We start from the raw sequence: 24,058 nt of genomic DNA, 5'->3' as shown, positions 1-24,058 counted from the left end.
TATACAGTACATTTATCTCTCATTTGAAGTGGCATTACTCCATAGGTGCTTTCCACATAAACTTCCTGCACTACAAACAAGACAGCCTCTCAAAAGTTACACTGAATATATCTAGATCATTTAGGAGTGAGCTAGTAAATTCACCAAAATTAACAGTATTATTTGGGAAGAAAACCATGCTGGCTCAAGAAATGACAAGGTAATTTAGGTAAAAAAGTGGAAAATTAATATTAATGTACAAATACATAAGGAAATTTACTTTTATTTTAATCATCTCCTTTAATTAGGTGCTTATTAGGATGGATACAAAATTCTAGTTCTGATAATTTCACATTGTTTTACCATGTTCAATTTCATCAGGTTGACAGCAATTAAAAGCTAAAGTATGATTAAAAGAAGTTCATGTTTTTGCTCACTTTGGCTTTAAATAAAAAGACTTCTGTAATATAATAATAAATATTATTAATAAGGAAGAAATAGGAAAGTAACAATCTAAAGAATTCTTATGGTACTCATAAATAATCTGAAGGAATAAACTAATATTTTGGTATTCCTCTGCCCCAGGAAGAAAGATGATAATGCATACTCATATATTTTTCTAAACTTTAAAACACTTTCTAAATAAATTTCAATGTGGACTTAATACAAAACTATTCTTATTACAACAATTCTTCTTTCTCTAAATGATACCAATTCCACATGTTCCTGTTCCCCAGAAATCGTTTGCCTTTATTTTCCATGCCAATAATTATTTAAATCTATTTTCATCACAAAATCTCTTCCAAATATCAAGCCCATTTGAATTACTATCCAACAATACTAAAAAAAAAAAAAAAAAAAACCACACAATTTCATCATCACTATTTACCTATTCTTGTGTTATACAGAAGCTCATAGTATCCAGCCTACATAAACCATCTAACTCAGACCTAAGACATGAATATTTTTCAATGAGTAAGATAAAGTTATATCTGCATATAGAAATTCCTTCTATAATAGTATGCCTTATAGCTCCACAAACACAAATTATAAAAAAGAACAATCATTAGTTATACATTCAGCTCATTGGGGTAAATCATGTAAAAAAAAAACAAAGGAAAAGCTATTTAGTTTCAGAAGAATAGGATGGGAACCACGTGTGTTGAAATAAACACTGGAGGGAAAAGCATGTTCCTGGCATCTTGCAATACTGGCTTCCATTACAAACGGGTGCACCCAACAACGCATCTATCCCATGATATTTGAAACAGAATGTACTCGTTTATATGGGGCCACCATAATTCTGTCTATATATATGTATCTCTACTAGGTTCCACATCCCCCCTTCTGAAAAGTACATCCTCATGCACAACCTATCTTTGAAGCAAATACATGGGCAATGGTACAAAGACACGAATTAGTGAGGATGTTTCATGAAATATAATGATCTCACAATCTATAACTATTTGGATTACATAATTATAAACCATGATTACTTTTTTTTCAAATACTGAACCTGAAGAAAGGCTAAAATGGGGCAGGGAGAAGGTTGTCTTGACAGAACTCACAAATGAAAGATCTGTTATAAGAAAAGCAGAGAAATACACCACAGACTTAAGAACACAACTGCTCTGATGAATACATGTTTCTACCAATGGGATATATCCATTAACACTGCATAGACGAACCACCACATGGGATGGGGGAACATATCCAAACGGATTTTCAACAGGTTCATACAACACTGAACACAAACGAAGGACTGCATGCTTAATATCTGTTCATGTGGATGGAATACCCAAATCCCTGCATACTCTTCACTTCCAAACTGCATGAAAGAAGTCGCACAAATGCATGGGCAAGCAGATCAAGATCAAATCCAATACATACCCTGCCAGGAAGATAAGCAGAAGCAATTGCTCCAGTTTTCACCCTCTAAGCCACTACCTTTAAAAACAAGCCCCACCAGGCACTCACATGCAAGCATGGATGGGCACACATAGGTAACAGTACACACACACACACACACACACACACACACACACACACACACACACAGTCTATCAGCTCAGCCTGACCTCATGTTTAATGCCACGGATCACTCATCAGAGGGAGAGAAATCAAAGTAAGGTTGGGTGGCATGACCTCGGCTCTCTCCTGGCTATCTCTCCCCTTATTCACATCCTATTACAGGCACTTGCACGGCACACAGAAATTTAACAACCACAGTCCAGGAGCTTCAAACTCCCTCTGCACCTCATTGCCTTCTGGAGATTTCAGCCCCACCCCAACCCCAAGGACACAGGACAACCTCTTTGGTTCCAGTCACAATTCCCTCCTTTTAACTTCTCAAACACAAATATAGCCTACTAGCACAGAAAACACTTTCCTCTTCAGCAAGGAGATAAACCAAGAAACCATGTCATCCATCCACTACTGCCACTGGATTTGCTGAGCACTGGGTGGCAATGCAGTCCTTACCTGGCAGTTGAGCTCCAGGTGGCCTTCCCATGGCAGTACTCTCCACCTCCCCAAAACACTAGGGTCATCTGCTCCACCACCTCTTTGTCTCCTGCCTCTTCGCTGACTTCAGGTAGCTGTTGTCTACAGGACATCAAGTCCCTGCCTGAAGCCGTGCTTCAATCCATCACCTCATCCTCCAGAAGCACTGCTACCTGTGGGGACTAACGAAGGGCACTAGATAAAGAATGGCATAGAACTGTCCCATGGTGTGCACCCCTGGCTCCAAGAGAGCTCCTCCTGCAGGCCACTGTGTCATATTCAGCCTCTGGGCAGTGGCTGTGGCACAGGCCCAAATGGCAACACTTGTGCTGGGCAGGGCTGCCTCCCAGACAACCCTGGTTCCCCTTCATGCCCTGGCTCTTTCTGGTCATGCCTTCCCACCCCCCACACACAAACCCTTACTCTCCATTTACTTTGTAACCCTTCTACTTTCTATCTCCTTTACTTGGTACTCTCTTTTCCTAAGGGCAACAAAAGACCCTCCAAGTGGTAGGAGGGCCTGTTCCACCCCAATAACAAATCCGCTGCCTGGTGTTCGAGGTCCTGGCTTCTGCAGCTCCACACCTCCTCCCCTTTCTCCTAGTCTCTGGCGAGCGATGGCAGCCAGGTGGAGCCAAGAGAGGCGCTCCTGGATGACTTCCCAGTTTTGATGGCTGCCACACGCTCCACTGCACAGTGGTGAAGTGGGGGCGAGAGTCCACAGCCTCTTCTCTGTCTTTGCCTCGCAAGAAAGGCTCCCTAATTCTGGCGACTTAACTGAAGGCAGTTGTTGAGACGCCTTCCTGCCCATCAATGGGCATCTTCCACCGGTGACCTTGAGGCCGTGAGCCACCCAACAGTTTGTCACCATATTTATGAGAGCTCCCACACACACACAAACACATACACACACACACACGAATATGTTACATAGTAATATATATATGAGAAACAGAGAAAACTGAGAGAAATACCCTAAGCCCTGCAATCTACATTCTCTTCACTTCCAAACTGCAGGAAAGAAGAGTTGCACAAATGCATGAGCAGGCAGATCAAGATCAAATCCAACACACACCGAGCCAGGAAGATAAGCAGAATCTACAGCTCCAGTTTTGACTCTCCAAGCCGCAACCTTTAAAAACAAGCAGTAATCAGCCCTGCTCTAAGGAGGCTGTGCCAGAAGAGGGTTCCAGAAAATAGATCCACTACAATTAAGCAACCACCGCTGAGCTAGTACTGACTGGATGTGTAAAGAACACACCACCAACGTACTTTCAACTGCTCTTCTCAAAGACCAATATTTATTTCTTGGCTACTTCATGTATAATTCAAGCAAGGGGCCCCTAGAGGAGGTTGGCTCAGATGTTGTCATAAACACCCCATGAAAGCAAACAAGGGCCCCACCCAGCACTCGCGTGCAAGCGTGGATGGGTACACATAGGTAAAGGTAAACGCACGCACGCACGCACACACACACACACACACACACACACACACACAGTCTATCAGCTCAGCCTGACCTCATGTTTAATGCCACGGATCACTCATCAGAGGGAGAGAAATCAAAGTAAGGTTTGGTGGCATGACCTCGGCTCTCTCCTGGCTATCTCTCCTCTTATTCACATCCCATTACAGGCACTTGCACGGCACACAGAAATTTAACAACCACAGTCTGGGAGCTCCAAACTCCCTCTGCACCTCATTGCCTTCTGGAGATTTCAGCCCCACCCCAACCCCAAGGACACAGAACAAACTCTTTGGTTCCAGCCACAATTCCCTCCTTTTAACTTCTCAAACACAAATATATCCTGCTAGCACAGAAAACACTTTACTCTTCAGCAAGGAGATAAACCAAGAAACCATGTCATCCATCCACTACTGCCACTGGATTTGCTGAGCACTGGGTGGCAATGCAGTCCTTACCTGGCAGTTGAGCTCCAGGTGGCCTTTCCATGTCAGTACTCTCCAGCTCCCTAGAACGCTGGGGTCATCTGGTCCACCATCTCTTTGTCTCCTGCCTCTTGCCTGACTTCAGGTAGCTATTGTCTGCAGGACATCAAGTCCCTGCCTGAAGCTGTGCTTCAGTCCATCACCTAGTCCTCCAGAAGCACTGCTACATATGGGAATTAATGAAGAGCACTGGATAAAGGATGGCATAAAACTGTCCCGTGGTGTGCACCCCTGGCACCAAGAGAACTTCTCCCGTGTGCCACGTGTCATATTCAGCCTCTGGGCAGTGGCTGTGGCACAAGCCCAAATGACAATACTCATGATGGGCAGGGCTGCCACTCGGACAACCCTGGTTCCCCTTCATGCCCTGGCTCTTTCTGGTCATGCCTTCCCACCCCACACACACAAACCCTCACTCTCCATTTACTTTGTAACCCTTCTACTTTCTATCTCCTTTACTTGGTACTCTCTTTTCCTAAGGGCAACAAAAGACCCTCCAAGTGGTAGGAGGGCCTGTCCCACCCCAATAACAAATCCACTGCCTGGTGTTCGTGGTCCTGGCTACTGCTGCCCCGTTCCTCCTCCCATTTCTCCTAGTCTCTGGCAAGCGATGGCAGCCAGGTGGAGCCAAGAGAGGCGCTCGTGGACGACTTCCCAGTTTTGTTGGCTGCCACGTCTTCCACCGTGCAGAGGAGAAGTGGTGCAAGAGTCCACAGCCTCTTCTCTGTCTTCGCCTCACAAGGACGGCTCTCTGATGCTGGTGACTTAACTGAAGGCAGTCCTTGAGACGCCTTCCTGACCACCAATGGGCATCTTCCACTGGTGACCTTGAGTCCGTGAGCCACACAACAGTTTGTCACTGTATTTTTAACTATGCAAGCTCCCACACACACAATCACACAAACGAATATGTTACATAGTAATATATATATGAGAAACAGAGAAACCTGAGAGAAATACCCAAAGCCCTGCATTCTGTATTCTCTTCACTTCCAAACTGCAGGAAAGAAGAGTCTCACAAATGCATGGGCAGGCAGATCAAGATCAAATCCAACACACACCTAGCCAGGAAGATAAGCAGAATCTACAGCTACAGTTTTCAACCTCCAAGCCGCTACCTTTAAAAACAAGCAGTAATCAGCCCTGCTCTAAGGAGGCTGTGCCAGAAGAGGGTTCCAGAAAGGAGATCCACTATAATTCAGCAACCACTGCCAAGCTAGACCTGACTGCATGGATGTGTAAAGCACACACCACCTAAGTACTTTCAACTGCTCTTCTCAAAGACCAACATTTATTTCTTGGCTACTTTATGTGTAACTCAAGCAAGGGGCCGCTAGAGGAAGTTGGCTCAGATGCTGTCATAAACACCCTATGAAATCAAACGAGGGCCCCACCAGGCACTCTCGTGCAAGCATGCATGGGCACACATAAGTAAAGGTACACACAAACACACACACACACACACACAGTCTATCAACTCAGCCAGACCTCATGTTTAATAACTTGGATCCCTCATCAGAGGGAGAGAAATCAAAGGGTAAGTAAGTTGGGTGGTGTGACCTCGGCTCTTCCTGGCCATCTCTCCCCTTATTCAAATCCCATTACAGGCACTTGATGGCACACAGGAATTTCCCAACCACAGTCCAACAGCTGCAATGTCCTCTGCACCTCATCTCCTTCTGGAGTTTTCAGCCCCACCCCAACCCCAAGTTCATGGAACAACCACTTTCCTTCCAGCCACATATTCCTCTTTTAACTTCTCTAACAAATATATTTCCTCCTAGCACAGAAATCATTTCCCTCCTTTAGCAAGGTGATAAAGCAAGAAACCATGTTACCCATCCACTACTGCCCCTGCCTTTGCTGAGCACTGGGTGGCAATGTAGTCCTTACCTGCCAGTTGAGCTCCAGGTGGCCTTCCCAGGGCAGTACTCTCCACCTCCCCAAAATGCTGGGGTCGTTTGCAACACCACCTCTTTTTCTCCTGCCTCTTGACTGACTTCAGGTAGCTGTTGTCTGTAGGATATCAAGTCCCTGACTGGAGCTGTCCTTCAATCCATCACCTAGTCTTCCAGAAGTGCTGCTACCTGTGGGAACAAACGAAGAGCAATGGATAAAGGATGGCATAGAACTGTCCCACGGTGTGCAACCCTGGCTCCAAGAGAGCTCCACCTGCAGGCCACTGTGCCACGTGCCATATTCAGCCTCTGGGCAGGGGCTGTGGCACAGGCCCAAATGGCACCACTCAGGCTGGGAAGGCCCACCTCGCCAACAACCCTGGTTCCCCTTCATGCCCTGGGCCTTTCTTGTCACACCTTCCTACCCCACACACACACTCACTCACTCTCCACTTACTTTTTCACCCTTCTACTTTCTGTGTCCTTTATTTTGTACTCTCTTTTCCAAAAGGCAACAAAAGACACTCCATGTGGTAGGAGGGCCTGTCCCACCCCACGAACTCCTCCTCTAACTGTTATGTTGGTCCTGATTACTGTTGCTCCTCCTCGCCTTTCTCCTAGCCTTCCTACCTGAACCCGCACCCCCCCCCCAGAACCCCCGTGCCTCCCTACACCCCCAACCCTGGCCCAGCCCCACGCCCCCAGTATTCACAGCACTGTTGTAATCCAGGAGCTGCCTGTTTGAAACCAAAACCTGCCTGCTTTCTGAGCATACCCAGTTGCCCTGCTGGTGCCTTGGCTGCCTACCTCCCACGTGTTTTCTTGACTTGGGTCTTCTGCCTGGCAGGGGCATTGAAAGCCTGCAGGGCGATCCAGCACGAGGCGCGGGGCTTGGGCGACTGTGCAAGTTGCTGGAGTCAGGAAAGACGCCAGAGACTAAGGACGCGCGCTCCTGCGGCCGCCTCAGGTGCAGGAGGAGGCGCTCCAGGAGGCCAGGTCAGGTGGCCTCTTGGGCGGCATGCGGCGGGGAAGAGGGGGCACTGGACGCTTCCTGGAGCTCGGCGCCTCGCGGGCTGGCGCTTACCTAAGAGAACAACGCTCTGCTTTTCGCGCATGCGCTCTGGAGAGCGACGGCAGCCGGGTGGAGCCAAGAGTTGCGCTCCTGGACGACTTCGCGGTGGTGCTGGCTGGCCGCGCTCCACAGTGCAGGGTCCACAGCCTCTTCTCTGGCTTTGCCTCTCGGGATGGCTTGCTGATGCTGGCGGCTTCAGTGAAGGCGATCCTTGAGATGTCTCCCTTACAGGTAATATCCCCAACCTTCCACCAATGGGCATTGCCCGCAGGGTCCCTGGAGGCTGTGCGCCACCCAACAAAGTTTGTCACCGTGTTTATATACATGTACACACACACACACAGACACGCACACATATATATATGTTATATTGTATCCCATATATAGTATATTTTTACTATATATATTTTTTTTCTTGAGAAACAAAAACCTGAGTCTTATCTTCCACTACATGGTAACAAGAAGGAATAAGAAAACAATGAGATCCAAATCTAACTTGAATACATATATTTATGTATATAGCCTTTTAAAATAGAAAAATAATGAGCACGAAGTGAAACAAATTAGAAAAGAGAATGTTTACTATCCACAACTGAGTCATAATTAAATGTGATATTAATAAATCAGTAATGTAACCAATTAAAGATTCAAAAGAATTGAAGAAACAAAATTTTAAAAACTGAATAAGTGTGAAAAATTCAATTTATTATGAAATATTATTCAAAGTTAAAACCTAAAACTATATGAAATGAACAATTTGGATAAAAGTAACCCTATTAGAAAAAGAAAACTCATTTTGAGAAACAGGGAAATATTAGGAGAAGCAAAAATTCCAGTAAAAAAAAAGGGGAAACAATCCAGTGAAGATTTAAAAAATGAAGAAGGCACCGCCTTTGATAATGTCATAAGGATTTTCAGTATCAAATAAAACCCTAATACAATTTATGAGGCAAATGCGATCATTTTCCATACTCCTACAGATAAACGTTACCATCCACAAAAGGTTAAAGTTTTAAAAATTCTTGCAAATTTTATCGCTTTTGATACTTATTTTAATTTTGTCCTATTTTTCCATTCCTAATATTATATATCTATGTTGCATAGCTGGCTGGAGAATGTGCATCTATTTTATATCTTTTCTATTATAAATTGAATATTAAAACTGTCCTTTTTATATTAGAGTTTCAAAATTTTTTCTTACTTTACAAATTATAAATGCTGGGGCTCTAACTGTGGCTCAGTAGTAAACCACTTGCAAAGCATATGTGAGGCATGAGGTTCGATTCTCAGCATCACATAAAAAAATGAATAAATAAAATAATGGTATTGTGTCCATCTATAATAAAAAATTAAATTATAAATAGTGATTGGAAATAACTTAGATAATGCATTCGATTATGAAGAAACTAAAAACATTTTCACCAACCAGAAAAGGAGATACATAAATACTTTTGGATTGAGATCTTCTTTTTAAAAATTTTAAAGTTAGCATACAATTCATCTAACAAAATTCACAATGTGCACAATTCAGAGAATTTTTGTGGCCTCATGATGTACAATCATCACCACCATCAATTTAGAACATTTTCATTCACAACAAGAAGAAACCCCATACCCTTTGGTAGTCATTCCCCATTACCCACTATCTTCAAAGTGTGAGGCAAGCCCCTATCTAATTTCTGTCTGTGGATTTCTCTATCTTAGACATTTTAAAATATTTGTTCTAATTAGTTATACATGACAGTAGAATGCACTCTGGCTGTACATGGTGCAGCATCACAGCTGTAGTGTAATCATACATTTTTATAGGTTAATAATATCCATCTCATTCCATTGTCCTTCACATCCCTTCTCCCCCTCTCCTCCTCTCACTCCCATATGCACAATCCATAGTTTCTTCATTATTCCCTAACCCCCCATTATGGATAAGCATCTGCTTATCAGTGAAAATATTCTGCCTTTGGTTTCTTGCATTTGGCTTATTTCACTTAGCATGATATTCCCCAGCTTCATCTGTTTTCCTGCAAATATCATAATTTCATTCTTCTTTATTATAATGGAAATTTTAAAAATACAGTCATAATATGTGATCCCTTGTGACCAGTTTCTTATGTTTAGTGTGTTTTTGAGTTTCATTCATGTTATAGCATGAATCAGTACTTCATTTCTTTTTAGAGCTGAATAATACTCCATTGTGTGCATATACTCTATTTGTCTATCCATTTATCAGCTGATGGACATTCGGATTTTTTCAACTTCTTGATAATTACAATTACTTATGAAAATATTCACGTACAAATTTTTGCATGGACACATCTTTATCAGTTCTTTTGGACGTGTATGCAAATGTGGGATTTCTGGGTCATGAGAGCTGGGTCAGTTACTACACCATTTTACATTCCTAACAGCAAACTGTGAGCACTTTAATTTCTCTTCAATTTTTGGCAATAATTGTTATTTTTCCTTTTTTTTTTTTTTTTTTTGTGGTGCTGGGGATTGAACTCAGGGCCTTGTGCGAGGCAAGCACTCTACCAACTGAGCTATCTCCCTAGTCCTATTTTTCATTTTTTAGTATAGCAATTCTAAAGGAAGGTGTGTCATCTATTGAAGTGGTATCTTTCTGTAGTTATAATTTGCATTTCCCTAATGATTAGTGAGCATCTTTTCGTGTGCTTATTGATCATTTGTATCTCTCCTTTAGAGAAATGTCTATTGAAATTCTTTGCCCATGTTTTAGTAGTTTATGTTTATTGAATTGAAAGGGTACTTCATATATTCTGGATAACAGACACTTACCAGAAATATAATTAGAAATTTTTTCTCTTTTTCTGTGTGTTGTCTTTCCACTATCTGAATGGAGTCCTTTGGTGCCCACCCCCCAAAAAAATGGTTCACTTTTGATGAAGTCCAAGTTTCTTTCTTTTTGTCACATGTATTTTAAATGTCGTAACTAAGAAACTTAAAGAAAATGTGGTAAAAATGAGAAAAATTGATGAGTCTTAGTAGAAGATAAACATATTCTTACAGTTTTTCTGTAAATCTGCTCCTTGTACAGTCTAATATTTGGGAATGGTATTGATGTCTCCATCATGGGATTTGAAGGAGCTCAGTTAGGACACTTGGAGTAGTTTTCTAGGTAGTTCAAGGCTGACTGAAGACTTGCTGCTGCTGTCAAGTTGGGTGACCCACGGGCAGGTTACTCACCCTCCCTCATCCCTTCTTTCTTCATCTGCAGTTGTGGACAGCACTGAGTTCCTGGTATGGCAGGGGCTGAGGGTCAAGGGGTGAAGATGGGATAAGATGCCCATGGCAGCTGAGCCTGGGACAGGCACACTTTGAGCCAAGAGATGATGGATGTGTTATGCAAGTAGATGTCTGAGATGGTCCCTCAACATCCAGATGTCCTGAGTACAAGGGGTCTACCATGTGTGAAGTTACTTTCTGTCACTCTGGGGTCCCCACCCAGAACCTAACTCCTGAGAGATGCCTGACATGCTGCAAGAGCTGACCGAGGCAGGTTATCCTTGTCCATGGCACTAGCTGTCCTTCCTGATGTCCTGAATCCCACCCCCATAGCCAAGGCAGTGTGAAGGGGCACTGTTAAGTGATTAGCTAAACTTTCTGTGGACTTTCCCTCTCTCTCCCTAGCCCCCCACCCAGTCTTCCTGGCTGATATCTGTAATTGCATCTGGAATCTTTAATTACTGGAATCCCACCGTCTCTTGTCAATTTCCCACCCTCCCTGTTCCTCCTGCTGATGGAAGACAGGAAGGGAAAGATGGATGGTCTCAGTGACTGTGGCCCCAGCAGCACCCAGAATATGCACACGGCACCCACACCCACCCACATACCACTTACACCCCACCCCATCTCCCCCTTGTCTCCTTAATCCTCTCCTCTCTGCTTGGTCATCTTTCTCTGTCACTGTGCCTTTGGATGCCTCTGACCATCTTCCTCTCTTGTTCTTTTACATTTTATATCTCTGTCCATCTGTTCCCACTCTTTCTCTGCCTTTTTCTCTTTAAAGGCAGTTTTTCCCCCAATTTCTTCTCTTGTTCAAGACAGCTTTCCCTCCATAACAGATCAGGAATTGGGGCTGACTCACCAGGGTGCAGATATGAAATTGAGATACATGGGAAGATATGTGCCCTTCCTAAAGTTCTCTGGACATCAGTGTCCTCCTCTCTACAATAGGCATATCACTAGGACCATGGAAGTTCATTGGAAGAGACACAGGCATAGTCCAGCTCTCCATAAAACCTCTGGTGTCTACACTTGTGTCTACAAACCCCACCCCTGCCTTTCTCCAGTCTCACCTCCTTTGACCCTGTTTTTTACATGGGCTTCTGGATGCTGTTATCCTCAGCACAAGAAATGAACCCAACTCCAGGACTTTGTCCTTGTCTATCTTTCCCTACAGTGTGGGCTTCACTTTGTGACTTGCTCTTGAAGGACAAAATGTAGCAGAAAAGGGCCATGTGTTACCTCTGAGAGGAAGCAGACTGCCATGCCTTAAGGATGCCCAAGCAGCATTCCAGAGGTCGCACCAAGGTCTCCTGCCAACAGCCAGCATGCACTCGCCAGCAGGTGTGTTTGTGAGCCCCCCGGGAGGCAGACCCATTAGTCCCACAACACTGGTTGCCATTGTGACTGCCACCTCACAGGAGATCGTCAGCCAGAGCAACACTGCTGGATTCTCAGCCCCCATGAATAGTGCTACCATGTTTTAAATGCTTCACTGAGAGCCATTAGGATGTCTTAGATAAATGGCTGGTTCCAGAGTTAGAAAAAGGAAACTCCAAGATGAGCCTGGAATGTTCTATGCTGAAGTAGATAAACAAGGCCCTCTATCCTTTTGCTCTGATGATGTGTTATGTTTTTGCTTACTGATTTGTGTGTTTCTCTCTCCCACTAGGTTTAAAGTTCCACTCCAGCAGTGGTGGTGCCTGTGTCCCCAGGGCCCAAAACATGGTGTTCATGAGTTTGCTCTGGCAGGAGTGCATGGAGGTCAGCAACTCCAGGCTCAGCCTAGGAAACCTCCGCCTGAAGATCCCGTCTCCCTGGAGAAAGCAGGTAGGCTTGCCCCGCTCCTTTTCTGTCTTTCTGTATTTCAGTTCTTGCACTTTCTATATTTCTACTTGGTTTTATTCCCAGCAGCCTGACAATGCATGTATTTGTGTGGTTAAGAAGCACCTGGGGGAGGAAGAATGCTCTGTGTTTTCTTCTCTAACAAGCACTGTTCAAAAAATAGCCTCCCTCCCCAGAAGGGACAAAAGTAGCCCGACAATAGGGCCCTGCCAGAGGTGGAGGGTGAATGCTATGTGGCTGCAGCTGAGGAAGCTCTGCTCCTTTAGACTAGGTGCCCCATGTGCTTGGTCACTTGTGGTGAACCCCTACTTGCCCACTTATTCATTTCTCCACCCTTCACCCAGCTATCTGTTTATTACTTCTCTATTTGTTTATTAATTCTCTATTTACTAATCTATTACTATGCACATTATTAGATTATCTAATAACTTTATAATTATTATTTAATGCATTCATCCACCCACTCACTCATCCATTCATCCATCCATTTTTATTCTTTCCTCTTTTTCTATTTTCTTCTTTACATTGATTCTTCCCTCCCTACTTCTACCCTCCCATCTATGGATATTTCCATCCATTTACCCATCAACTCTTCCTTCCATCCACTTTTCTGTCAATCTGTGCATTCATAACCCACACATTCTACTGTGCATCCAACATCTGATCATCGTTCCATTCAGTTAACCATCCGCATTCTGCAATTGCCCATCTACATATTTTTTCTCTCATCCAAACATCCAAATGTCCTTTTGTTAATTAACCCATATACTTTCTCAATCTTATCTATTTCCCTCCATTAATTCAGAAATTGATTCCCTCAATCTTCAATATAATTTAAGCCCCCCATATTTACAAGTAATTTTTATTCTGCCCAGATGCTGTGCCAGACTCTGGGATGAAAAGGTGAAGAAGATGAACCTGGTCTCTATTCCCAAGCAGTCAACCTAGATAACCTCAGGGATTCTGGTGAGGAGCTGGCCACAGGTCTCCCAAGGTGAGGACAATAGCCCTACTCGCTCTCAGTCTGATGTGATGGGCCCTTGCAGAAGACCCTGATGCTGAATCATGACTGTGGTGATCATTTCACCACTTGGATCCTTGACTTACTGATTCTCAATTTCCTCTCCTGGGAAACAGGGGCATGGTTGGTGATCCACTTGTAGGAACCCATGTGAATGTGTTGTCTTGTAGACCTACAGTGTGCTGCACCTGCGTAGGTGAAAGTTTGTACATGTGTGCAGGGCTTCTTTTGTGTTTTCCATCACCCAGGCATCACGCCACCTGGAACCCAAGTATCCCTCAGAGTCATCTCCTTTTTGTGGTACATTAGAGTGCATCTCATAGACATGAACGTGGTCCATAGGGAGCTGGAGTTCTTCCTCCATGGGAGGAAGGAATTTTTGGGGAGGATAGAGGAAATTTTGGCACAAAGTGTTGGGCCTCATTCTTTTCCCCCATTTAATGCTGTTAAAAGGAGATTTGGACATCTGCAGAATCAATTAGATATGTTTAAATACCTCCTGCCCATACCTCAGGTTGCCAAAGGTAAAAGCCTCTTCAGGAGTCATGAACCAAGGACCCCTGGTGATCAGCTGCCTCTGGCTTCTAATTCCTGCTAAACTGAGTGCTGTGTGACCCCAGCAGATGGCTTCACTTCTCTGAATCCCCATCCCCTTACCTGTAAGTGGAGCTTAGAAATACTTCCAAGGCTGTGTCTGGGGGCATCACAGGGCAGCATGGGTTCCTGGTAGAGGTTAGATATTATTGTTCTAGGAGTGTGGTGTGAGTCAGCAGAGGATGAAGGTCAGGATTCTGCCTAAAACCAGTGAGGGGAATCAGATACTGTGTTTTGTTTGCTTTTCAATGTACCAGGTCCCAGCTCTAGTGGCTTAGAAGGAGCTTGGGGATTCTTTCTCACAACAGACACCTTTACAATGTTCTTCCCCCTCAGTTTCCAGGCCCTGTCTTTGACTGTTTTTGCCCTCACCCTGTGTGTGGTTGGGGGCAGTCCCTGCATCCGTCTTTCTGCCAGAGCCTTAGAATTAGAGCAGGCTGCCTTCTAGAGCTGGTCTAGCATGGAGATCTCAGACATGGGGTACTGGGTCATTGCCTCTATCTGGGTCCTATCCAGATCAAGAAAGCAGAAAATCAGTGAAGCCAGAGAGACCTCTAGCAGGGTCCCAGGACTCTTGGGGCTCTACCCCTCTCCATTCCATTCTTTTCTGACCTCCTGCTTCTTTCTCAAGCCTTCCTGAAGTCTGTATGTGTCCCAGATAGTCCCTGGCTGTTCTGAATCATTGTAAGTCTGTCCCAGAGCCACAAAATGTGCCCTAGGCTCACATTTTACCCAGATACTCCCTGTTAAGTTTGCAGGTCTCAGTCTAGTGATTCCAAGGAAATTCTAGCCTGTCCACAGGCTGAGTGGCGTGCCTCTCCTTTCTAGTCCTTGGGTCCCCTAGAACTCTCTCCTTCAAATAAGACTGTTTGGAGGTTGTAGGTGTCAGTCTACTTGTCTGCCTCTCAGCCTGCATTGAGAAGTCCTTGGGGACTTGGTTGGAGACAGTTCCATTCATGTGCTTAGGTCCTGGCTCCCATAAAACAGATACTCAGAGGCATTCTTGGTTGAAGGAAGGGAGGAAGGAAAGGAGAGAAAGGAAAGAAGAAAGGCAGGGGAGGGGAGGATAGAGGAAATTTTGGCACAAAGTTTTGGGCCTCATTATTTCCCCCCATTTAATGCTGTCCAAAGGAGATTTAGAGAAGTTAGTTGGCTTCCCTCAAGTCCCCTGTAGGGCCACCCTGTCAAACAGATGGAGCTTTTGGAGATTTTGGCTTTGAGTCCAGGGTCCTGATTTCCAGCCCAGGGTATCCTGCTCTACTCTCTGGGCTTTGCTGTTGGAATCTTCTAAGTGTCAATGCAGCCAGTTGTTGTGGACTAAATGCTTGTGTCTCTGGTTTGGGGACACCTTCAATGAGGGAGATGGGAAGTCTGTGTGGGTGAGGAACTGACTTTGTGCCAAGATAAGGATGCTATGCAAACTGGTGTAAATTCAGTCTGGGAATGGAGAACAGTTGGGCCTGGGGAGGGTGACCTGGGAGCACCTAATTGCATCTCTAAGTTTATCCCACTTTTGTCCTTGAACTTGGAGTTAGCCTTGGATGTTTACAGATGAGGGCTGCCAGGTCAATGCCCTGGGTCTGAAAGGGCCAGTTCATTCCTCAGGATGAGGGAAGTCTCTGGTTTCTGTCCCTGGCAGGGTCTCAGAACTCAGCTCACCCAAGGGAGAAGACTTGGCTACCAGGAAAACATGAAGTCTTTATTGAATTCTTTCCCCTCTTTCCGCTTCTGTGTGTTTGCTTCCTGCAGTGATGCCTGAGACCAGCCAGCCTTGACTTGGGTCCTGTTCTTTCCACAGATGGGATTCAGGGAGACCAACCAGGGTGTGCCCAGAGCCCAGTATCTGCCTGAGAGCCAGACACACAGCACTCAGTTCAGGGGCCCAGACCTAAGAGGGACTGTAGTCTGACTCTTCCAGTCTTAGGTAAATAATTCCAACAATTCCAATTCTGCATCTTTGTCAGCTCTGAGATGAGCCTGCTGTTATGGTTGCCAGATTTAGCAAGTGAAAACACAGGCTAGGTGGTTAGATTTGAGATTCAGATAAAAGATGAATACATTTTTAGTATAAGTTTATCCCACATAATCTTTGGGAACATATTTATCCTAAAAATTATTCTTTGTTTCTCTGAAATTCATGTATACTGGGGGTATCCTATATTTGATCTGGCCACCCTAGCTGTTGAGACAATGTGTAGATGAAGTGAATACGTCCTTCATGTTGTACCTGATCCTGCAGAAGGTGACAGGACCTTGTAAGTCATTTTAATCAGAGTAAGAAAAAGAAGACTAGACATTAAATATTAATATTAATTAGTTGATGGTAAATATGTCATTAATATGGATTAATTAATATTATGCATTAGGTAGAGTCCAGATCTCCACTCCTACCATCAACAGAAAAGCTCTGACACTTCCTGACTGTGTGACCTTCAGTGAGTTCCTCAGTCTCTCTGGGCCCACATGTCCTTGCCTATAAAATGGGCAAAACAGTTGCTTGTTCTAAATAGGACATTTTTAATCTTTAAATGACTTAATCCATAAAAAGCAGGAGGTACACTCCCTGCTAGCACATAGGAACTGCACTGGAACCATGAGCCCTGATGTTCACTGTAGACATGTATATTCATTTGGGTTTGATCTCCCAGGAGTAGAACTGTAGAGGACTTGGTTCAGGGGTTTCCTTGACAGGTAAACTGAGGAAGCCCTAGGAGGGGAGTACACCTGGGAACAAGGAAGAGAATAAACCAAAGAAGGGTGTGGCAATGAACACCAGCCACCAAGGGCACTGTGAGATAATACCCTTGGAGGCCTGTAGGGCCCCACAGATCACTCTTCAGGCTCAGGGAGCAAGTCTATTTATCCTCCAACTCCCCAGCATCAGTGTCATAAGCTCTGCTCAGGAACTGTGCTCCCCAAGGGCCAAAGAGGGCCTCAGACCCTGGCACCAGCCAGCAGTAGGATCCTTGGGCGTGGGAACTGTGAGCATGCTCATGCAGCATCTCTAGGTAAGTTCTTTAAGATTAAAAGCATTCTGTGATGAAGCAATCACAACACTCCAACATCAACGGCATGATAAGAATCATTCAGATTGAAAACCCAGGGATGAGATCCTCCTAGGGCTGTAAGTCCATCTTTTGCTCAGAGCTATGATGGGGTTCCTGGCCTTACAGAGCAGCACTCCATGGCTCTGGGGCAGCCATCTATCCTCTGAAAATGGGCACCACCTAGAGAAAAGGACAACACCTGTCCTTCCAAGCCAGCACATTCCACAGGCCAGGGTACTAAGTGCAGAGGTAGAGAGGCTGTAAAGCATGCTGGAAGGCCAAGGGCAGCTGGTCAAAGGTGAGGCCTGTCAGCTGCAGCAATCAGCTTTGATTTAGCATCTGAGCTAAGGTTTCAAAAAGAAAGGGGAGGAAGGTAATTGTATGGCGTCCTCGCTCTATGTGGTTGGACCATGAGTAGTGTCTGTTTGTCCTGAGGAGAGAAGAAAAAAGCATTGCAATTTACATGATATTTAGAGTTATGTCCTAATGTCTACTGTTTTATCTGAGTTCTCTCATGGAACCCAGCTCCCCAAGAATGGGTGTTATTATTTTTATTTTGAGAGACAGAGAAAGTAATTTGCCCAGGATCACACAGCAAACAATGGTCAGAGCGAGAATGACACCCTGAGTCTAGCTCTCATGCTGGGCAGTGAACAACCCCTTCTACAGAATGCTCAATGTAGGCTGTGGGATTCAGAGTTGTCTGGGGCCTCTGGGAGGGAGGCGAGGTCAAGGGTCAGACCAGGGCCACTGGAATCATCTGTTGTATTTCCTGGCTCTCCAGTGTTCAATAGCTACATGGCTTTAGTTGAGGGATGAAAACTCTCTGGGACTCACTTTCCTTATTTCTAAAATAAGATATACATAGTTCCTGCTTCCTGGATTGCTTTTTAGGGTCACTGATTAATGTTCCATGCTCATTCTTTCACTGCTGGATATGGGGGGATTGTAATTTTCAGGGTGCTCTTGGAGGCAAAAAATGAAGGGTTTCTAATAGTAGGAGCCCAGCCTTGTGCAGACCAGATGTGAAAGGCCTGGTGAGCTGATCTGCAGATGTCCAGTTTCCCCCCCAAACCTCAAGGCTGGGGTGTAGCTCAGTGGAAAAGTGCTTGCCTAGCATGTGTGAGGTCCTAGGTTGCATCACCAGAACTGCAAAAAAGAAACATCAACAACAAAAAGTGTCCAACCCCCATCAGAGTCTCCTCTAAGGCTGCTTAGAAGAAATCCCCAGTGCCCCTCCAGAGGCAGCAGTTCACAGCATCATGATGTCAGGGTAGGGGGCTCTCATTCCTGTCCTGCAGGTTCCAAGCTAATAATGTTAAATGCACAATCTTGTGAAATCTTAACTAGAGCCCCAGAGTCAGAGTCATAGTTTGGCCATTTTATAAATGAGCAAGCTGAGATCAGAGAAGAAGACTTTAGCTGCAGTCACAGAGCTGGTAAGAGTGAGAACCCAGAATGAAGCCCACAGCCATCCTGTTTTGGAGCCCAGGAGTGTGTCCACCATGAACTTATCTAAGATGTGAATTTCTTCCCACAAATACCCAGTGATGGTGTAGAAGCAACTGTGTGGTCCTGGGCAGATGACCAGAAGATGGCCCTGGTGCCTTCTCGACTTTCTGCTGGATACTGGGATCTCAGTGGACACCAAGCCCACCAAGTTCACTTTTCACACTCTCACAGAAGCCCCTGATCTCATTGCTCCCCTCTTCACTCAAATGCAACTGTGACTACAACCCCATGCCTGACAGTCATCTCCAAGATCATGCCACCCAGCTGATTCAGATTTTCAAGACTCAGAAAGTCATCTGTATCTTGGAAGGAAGGAAGGAAGGAAGGAAGGAAGGAAGGAAGGAAGGAAGGAAGGAAGGAAAGAGAAAGGGAAAGAAAAGAAAAACAGGAAATAAAAAGTACAAAACCAGGTGACTTCACTCTGAATATCAGGTCACATTAGCTCATGGCCCAGTTTTTTGGGTCAGGGATGGACAGAGACTGATGCTCTTATGCAAGGTATTTGGTGGTGGAGAAACTCAAGTTTCCAAAGATTATTATACTAGCAAACTGAGCTTTGACATATTCAAAGGCAGTGGGAGGCTCTGAGAGATTTTGCAAGAAAGCACGTGTGTCCTGGTGTTATTATTTCAGAGTCAAGTTCAGGGAGCGGGGCTGTTTTGCTCAACTCATATGTCTAGAAATACAGGCACTTGGAAAGTGTTGGCCAAGGCAGGAAGAATGTGGAAGGAGTAGAGTGTGGGCCTGGGGAGGAGGAAAGGAGTGGGATGGGGAGAAGGGGTGGCATGGCTGCTTGGTCTCACTTTGTGCTGGGGCCTGGGGAGCCTGGCTTCCATGCAAAGGAGGAGACAGCCTTAATAGGAGACTCAGGGTGCCATCTTTTTATTTACTCTTGAGGAATATTCTACATCCAGCTAGGATTTTCTACACCCTTGGCTTCAGGAATAATTGTGGGGCAGAGCAAGGCAGACCCAGGCTGCCATCTTGGTTGGTTTTGAAAGGCATAGACCATCAACAGGTGCCTTAGCCTTGAAACTCCATGTATGGCCTGGCCCTTCCAATTTCTTCTTCATTCTCTGGGCTCACTACATTATTTGGACACACAAAGATCCCTGGGATGTGCACACACAGAGGAAAGTACAGGGGAGGCACAGTGAGAAGTGGCTATCTGCAATCCTGTGGAGGGAGCCTCAGAAGGAACCAAGCCTGTCAGCACTTTATCTTGGCCTGCAGACCAAGCATGAGAAATCAGTTTCTGTGTTTTTGGCACCGAGATGGTGGCAGTTTGTGATGGCCACAAAGTAGGATCTGTACAAGTGGCCCCAATGTTATTTTAGACTCGAAATCTATGTGCAGAAACCTGTTTTATGAAGGGTGGAGTTACTCCCCTGAAGGCAGCACTGGTCCTTGACTATCCTTTTCTCCCTCCAGCAGTCCCCATAGGTTCTCAGAGGAAACCCTGGGTGTCAAGCAACCTGGGAGCAGAGATTGAAACCATGGAAGGGGCCCCCAAGCTCTGGGCTCCTACCCCTTCTGGTTTCTGAGCCACAAGCCATGGCAGTCTCTTCCCCAGGACTGACTTACCCTTCAGTCCAGTGGGCAGGGTGTCCTTTTCACAGTTCTCCTGGGGCCTCAGCTTGGGGACTCTTGAGCTGCCTGAGCAAGCAGGTATAAAGCTGAAGGACAGAAGCCAGGAGGCCCAGGTGCCCTGAGGCCCCAACCAGGTTCAACCTTTAATGGCTCCAGTTGACTTGTCACTTCACCTAAAAGTCTCTCCATGTGAACATGGTATTTGGCACAGAAATTTTGAAATAAGAAGTAAAATATGCCCCAAGTGGCCTAGAGGCATGGGCCCAGTGTCTGGCTACTCACCTCAAACAAAGGTCTGCAAGATGTGTCAGTGGCCGGCTCAGCCTTGGCTTGACCAAGTGACCTTAGGCAAGTCCTCACTTCTTTCTCAACCCAAGTCCTCATTTAGAAAAGCAGAGGCCTGGCCCGCGCCACCTCCCGCGGCTGCAGCCGCCCAACAGCGCGCCCGGAGCATGCCAGCCTCTCGCTGCCTGTGCTGACTTCCCAGAGACAGCGGCTCGCACGGTGACTTTCTGGGCTCTGGATGATTCGCGTGCTGCGCACCCTCGCCCAGCCTTGAAGCTGCCACCGCATCTCTGCTGACCCGCCAAGGCACTGAGGACTGTCCAAACGAGTTCGCTCTCCCAGGCGTGGGGAGCCATTATTGGATGTCCTTTGACTGAGAGATCAGGTTTTTAGCTTCATTATTATGCCTTTGGAGATGGAGCCCAAAATGAGCAAACTGGCCTTTGGTTGTCAGAGAAGTTCCACTTCGGATGATGATTCTGGCTGTGCACTGGAGGAGTATGCCTGGGTGCCCCCAGGCCTCAGACCAGAGCAGATCCAGCTCTATTTTGCATGCTTGCCAGAGGAAAAGGTTCCTTATGTTAACAGCCCTGGAGAGAAACATCAGATTAAACAGCTTTTGTACCAGTTGCCACCACATTATAATGAGGTGTGGTACTGCCAATCTTTGAGCGAAGAGGAGAAAAAAGAATTACAGGTGTTCAGTGCGCAGCGGAAGAAAGAAGCACTTGGAAGAGGAACGATTAAACTTTTGTCCAGAGCAGTGAGGCACGCCATGTATGAGCAGTGTGGGTTGAAGATAAACGGAGGGGAAGTTGCCGTGTTTGCCTCCCATGCGGGCCCTGGAGTGTGCTGGCACCCATCCTGCTTTGTCTGCTTCACATGTAACGAGCTGCTGGTCGACCTCATCTATTTTTATCAGGATGGAAAAATTCACTGTGGCAGGCACCATGCGGAGCTGCTCAAACCATGGTGCTCAGCATGTGATGAGATCATTTTTGCTGATGAGTGCACAGAAGCCAAAGGTCGCCATTGGCACATGAAGCATTTCTGCTGCCTCGAGTGTGAAAAAGTCCTAGGAGAACAGAGATACATCATGAAGGATGGCTGCCCATTCTGCTGCGGCTGTTTTGAGTCTCTTTATGCAGAGTACTGTGAAACCTGTGGGGAACATATTGGTGTTGACCATGCACAGATGACCTATGATGGGCAGCACTGGCATGCCACAGAAGCATGCTTTTCCTGTGCCCAGTGTAAGGCCTCATTGTTGGGATGCCCCTTCCTTCCCAAACAAGGTCAGATTTATTGCTCAAAAACCTGCAGCCTCGGTGAAGACGTTCATGCTTCTGATTCTTCCAACTCTGCATTCCAGTCGGCCCGATCAAGAGACTCCAGAAGAAGTGATCGAATGCACAAAAGCAGTCGGTCAGCGGATCAGTGCAGACAGTCTCTCCTCTTGTCTCCTGCTTTGAACTACAAGTTCCCTGGTCTTTCCAGCAATGCTGATGATACCCTTTCCCAGAAGCTGGATGACCTGAGTCTCTCCAGGCAAGGAGCAAGTTTTGCCAATGAAGAATTTTGGAAAGGCAGAATAGAGCACGAGACCCCTGAAGACCCTGAAGAATGGGCTGAGCATGAAGATTACATGACACAGCTCCTTCTCAAGTTCGGTGATAAAAGCCTCTTTCAGCAGCAGCCCAGTGAGATAGATATTAGAGCCAGTGAGCACTGGATATCTGATAACATGGTGAAAAACAAGACCGAGTTAAAGCAAAATCATCAAAGTCTTGCCAGTAAAAAATACCAATCTGATATGTATTGGGCCCAGTCCCAAGATGGACTGGGTGATTCTGCTTATGGGAGCCACCCGGGTCCTGCAAGCAGTAGGAGACTCCAGGAACTGGACCTGGACCACGGTGCTTCAGGATATAATCATGATCAAACACAATGGAATGAAGATTCCCTGGAGTGTTTGTCAGACTTGAAACCAGAGCAAAGTGTTCGGGATTCTATGGATTCTTTGGCTTTGTCTAATATCACAGGGGCTTCAGTGGATGGAGAAAGTAAGTCTAGGCCATCACTACTCTACAAAACCTTGAGGAGATGGAGGCAGAAGACTGTGAGAAGATGAGCAATATGGGAACTCTGAACTCTTCCATGCTACATAGGAGTGCAGAGTCCTTAAAAAGTCTGAGTTCAGAGTTGTGTCCAGAAAAAATCATGCCTGAAGAGAAGCCAGTACATCTGCCAGTGCTGAGAAGATCCAAGTCTCAATCCAGACCACAGCAGGTCAAGTTTTCAGATGACGTCATTGACAATGGAAGCTATGACAACATTGAAATCCGGCAGCCTCCAATGAGTGAGAGGACTCAGAGGCACGCCTACCATTTTGAAGAGAGGGGATCCAGATCCCACCACCATCGCCGCAGGAGAAGTAGAAAATCTCGCTCTGACAATGCCCTGAATCTTGTCACAGAAAGAAAATATTCACCCAAAGATAGACTGTGGCTTTACACCCCTGATAACTATGAGAAATTTATACAGAATAAAAGTGCCCGGGAGATACAAGCATACATCCAAAATGCTGATCTCTATGGACAGTATGCCCATGCCACATCTGATTATGCCCTGCAGAACCCAGGAATGAACAGGTTTCTGGGACTCTATGGTGAAGATGATGATTCCTGGTGTTCTTCCTCCTCTTCCTCCTCTGACTCAGAAGAAGAAGGGTATTTTCTTGGAAAACCAATCCCTCAACCCCAGCCACAGAGATTCACCTACTACACAGATGACCTTTCTCGTCCAATTTCTGCACTTCCTACCCCTCAGTTTGGTCAGAGGACCACTAAATCCAAGAATAAAAAGGGACACAAGGGCAAATACTGTATCATTTCTTAACTGAGTAGCTGTGGAGATCAGTTGTTTAAAACTTAGCCATTAACCATTGGAATCTTTTTTCTTCCATAGGAAAGTTGCTCAAATAGTTAAAAGTGCTTTCTATGCCCATGTACATGAGAACCCTACTGCTGTTTACAGTGCCAGATTAACAGTTGAAAGGTGTGATTTCTTCAGTTTACCCTCCTTGGATGGTGCCAGGTGAACGTGACATATGATATCTGGTGCCTGTGACAGGTGCATTACAGTTTCAAATAGCTGCTTTGGTCTCCAATCCACAAGAGAATACTCAAACTCTCCTGAGGTGATTGGATTGGGGTGTCCATTTTAGAAGATGGAGAACTCCAGCCACCTTGTAAAGCAATAGTTTGTCTTTATGTGTGTCAGGTTGGCTCAGGTCCTGACCGGTCTGTCTCGTTGTGAGGCATGCACTTGTCACAGTGACCTAGCTAATACTGTGCATCCTATTGTGTGAGGCCAACTTGTCCCCTTTTAGCCCTTATTATCCAGGTACACATTGTATTGTATTAGCTCCAGCTACAGATTAAAAAAGAAAATTGCTATTTATAATGTAGTATTTCATAGACATAGGTGTATTCCTAATTTAACGGTGCCAATATTAATA

At 45.4% G+C, this 24,058-nt stretch overlaps 3 long non-coding RNA genes and 1 pseudogene across 4 annotated transcripts in view; 2 read left to right on the top strand and 2 right to left on the bottom strand.

Moving 5' to 3' along the window:
• The window catches only part of LOC306652354, a 908,127-nt gene extending 905,501 nt beyond the window's left edge, over positions 1-2,626 (bottom strand). Inside the window, exon 1 of the long non-coding RNA XR_013761378.1 lies at positions 2,461-2,626. This is a non-coding gene — a long non-coding RNA (uncharacterized lncRNA). The remainder of the gene's footprint in view (positions 1-2,460) is intronic.
• Positions 2,627-5,390: 2,764 nt separating this feature from the next.
• LOC306652355 lies at positions 5,391-7,206 on the bottom strand. The gene is made up of 3 exons (XR_013761379.1): positions 7,105-7,206; positions 6,325-6,518; positions 5,391-5,492 (listed from the first exon to the last, which is right to left on the bottom strand). It is a non-coding gene; the product is annotated as an uncharacterized lncRNA (long non-coding RNA).
• Positions 7,207-12,218: 5,012 nt separating this feature from the next.
• Positions 12,219-14,292, top strand: LOC306652341. Its single transcript, XR_013761359.1, has 3 exons — positions 12,219-12,474; positions 13,365-13,483; positions 14,025-14,292. It is a non-coding gene; the product is annotated as an uncharacterized lncRNA (long non-coding RNA).
• A 6,527-nt stretch (positions 14,293-20,819) lies between these two features.
• Positions 20,820-23,790, top strand: LOC306652342 (prickle-like protein 1; annotated as a pseudogene). Its single transcript has one exon. The product of its transcript is annotated as a prickle-like protein 1 (transcript).
• Positions 23,791-24,058: the final 268 nt, after the last annotated feature.

This window comes from Sciurus vulgaris (assembly GCF_902686455.1).
Source record: "Sciurus vulgaris genome assembly, contig: HiC_scaffold_178_arrow_ctg1, whole genome shotgun sequence".
NCBI classification, from domain to species: domain Eukaryota; kingdom Metazoa; phylum Chordata; class Mammalia; order Rodentia; family Sciuridae; genus Sciurus; species Sciurus vulgaris.
The sequence above is the reverse complement of the archived record's forward strand: the minus strand, read 5'-3'. Positions and strand labels throughout refer to the sequence as shown.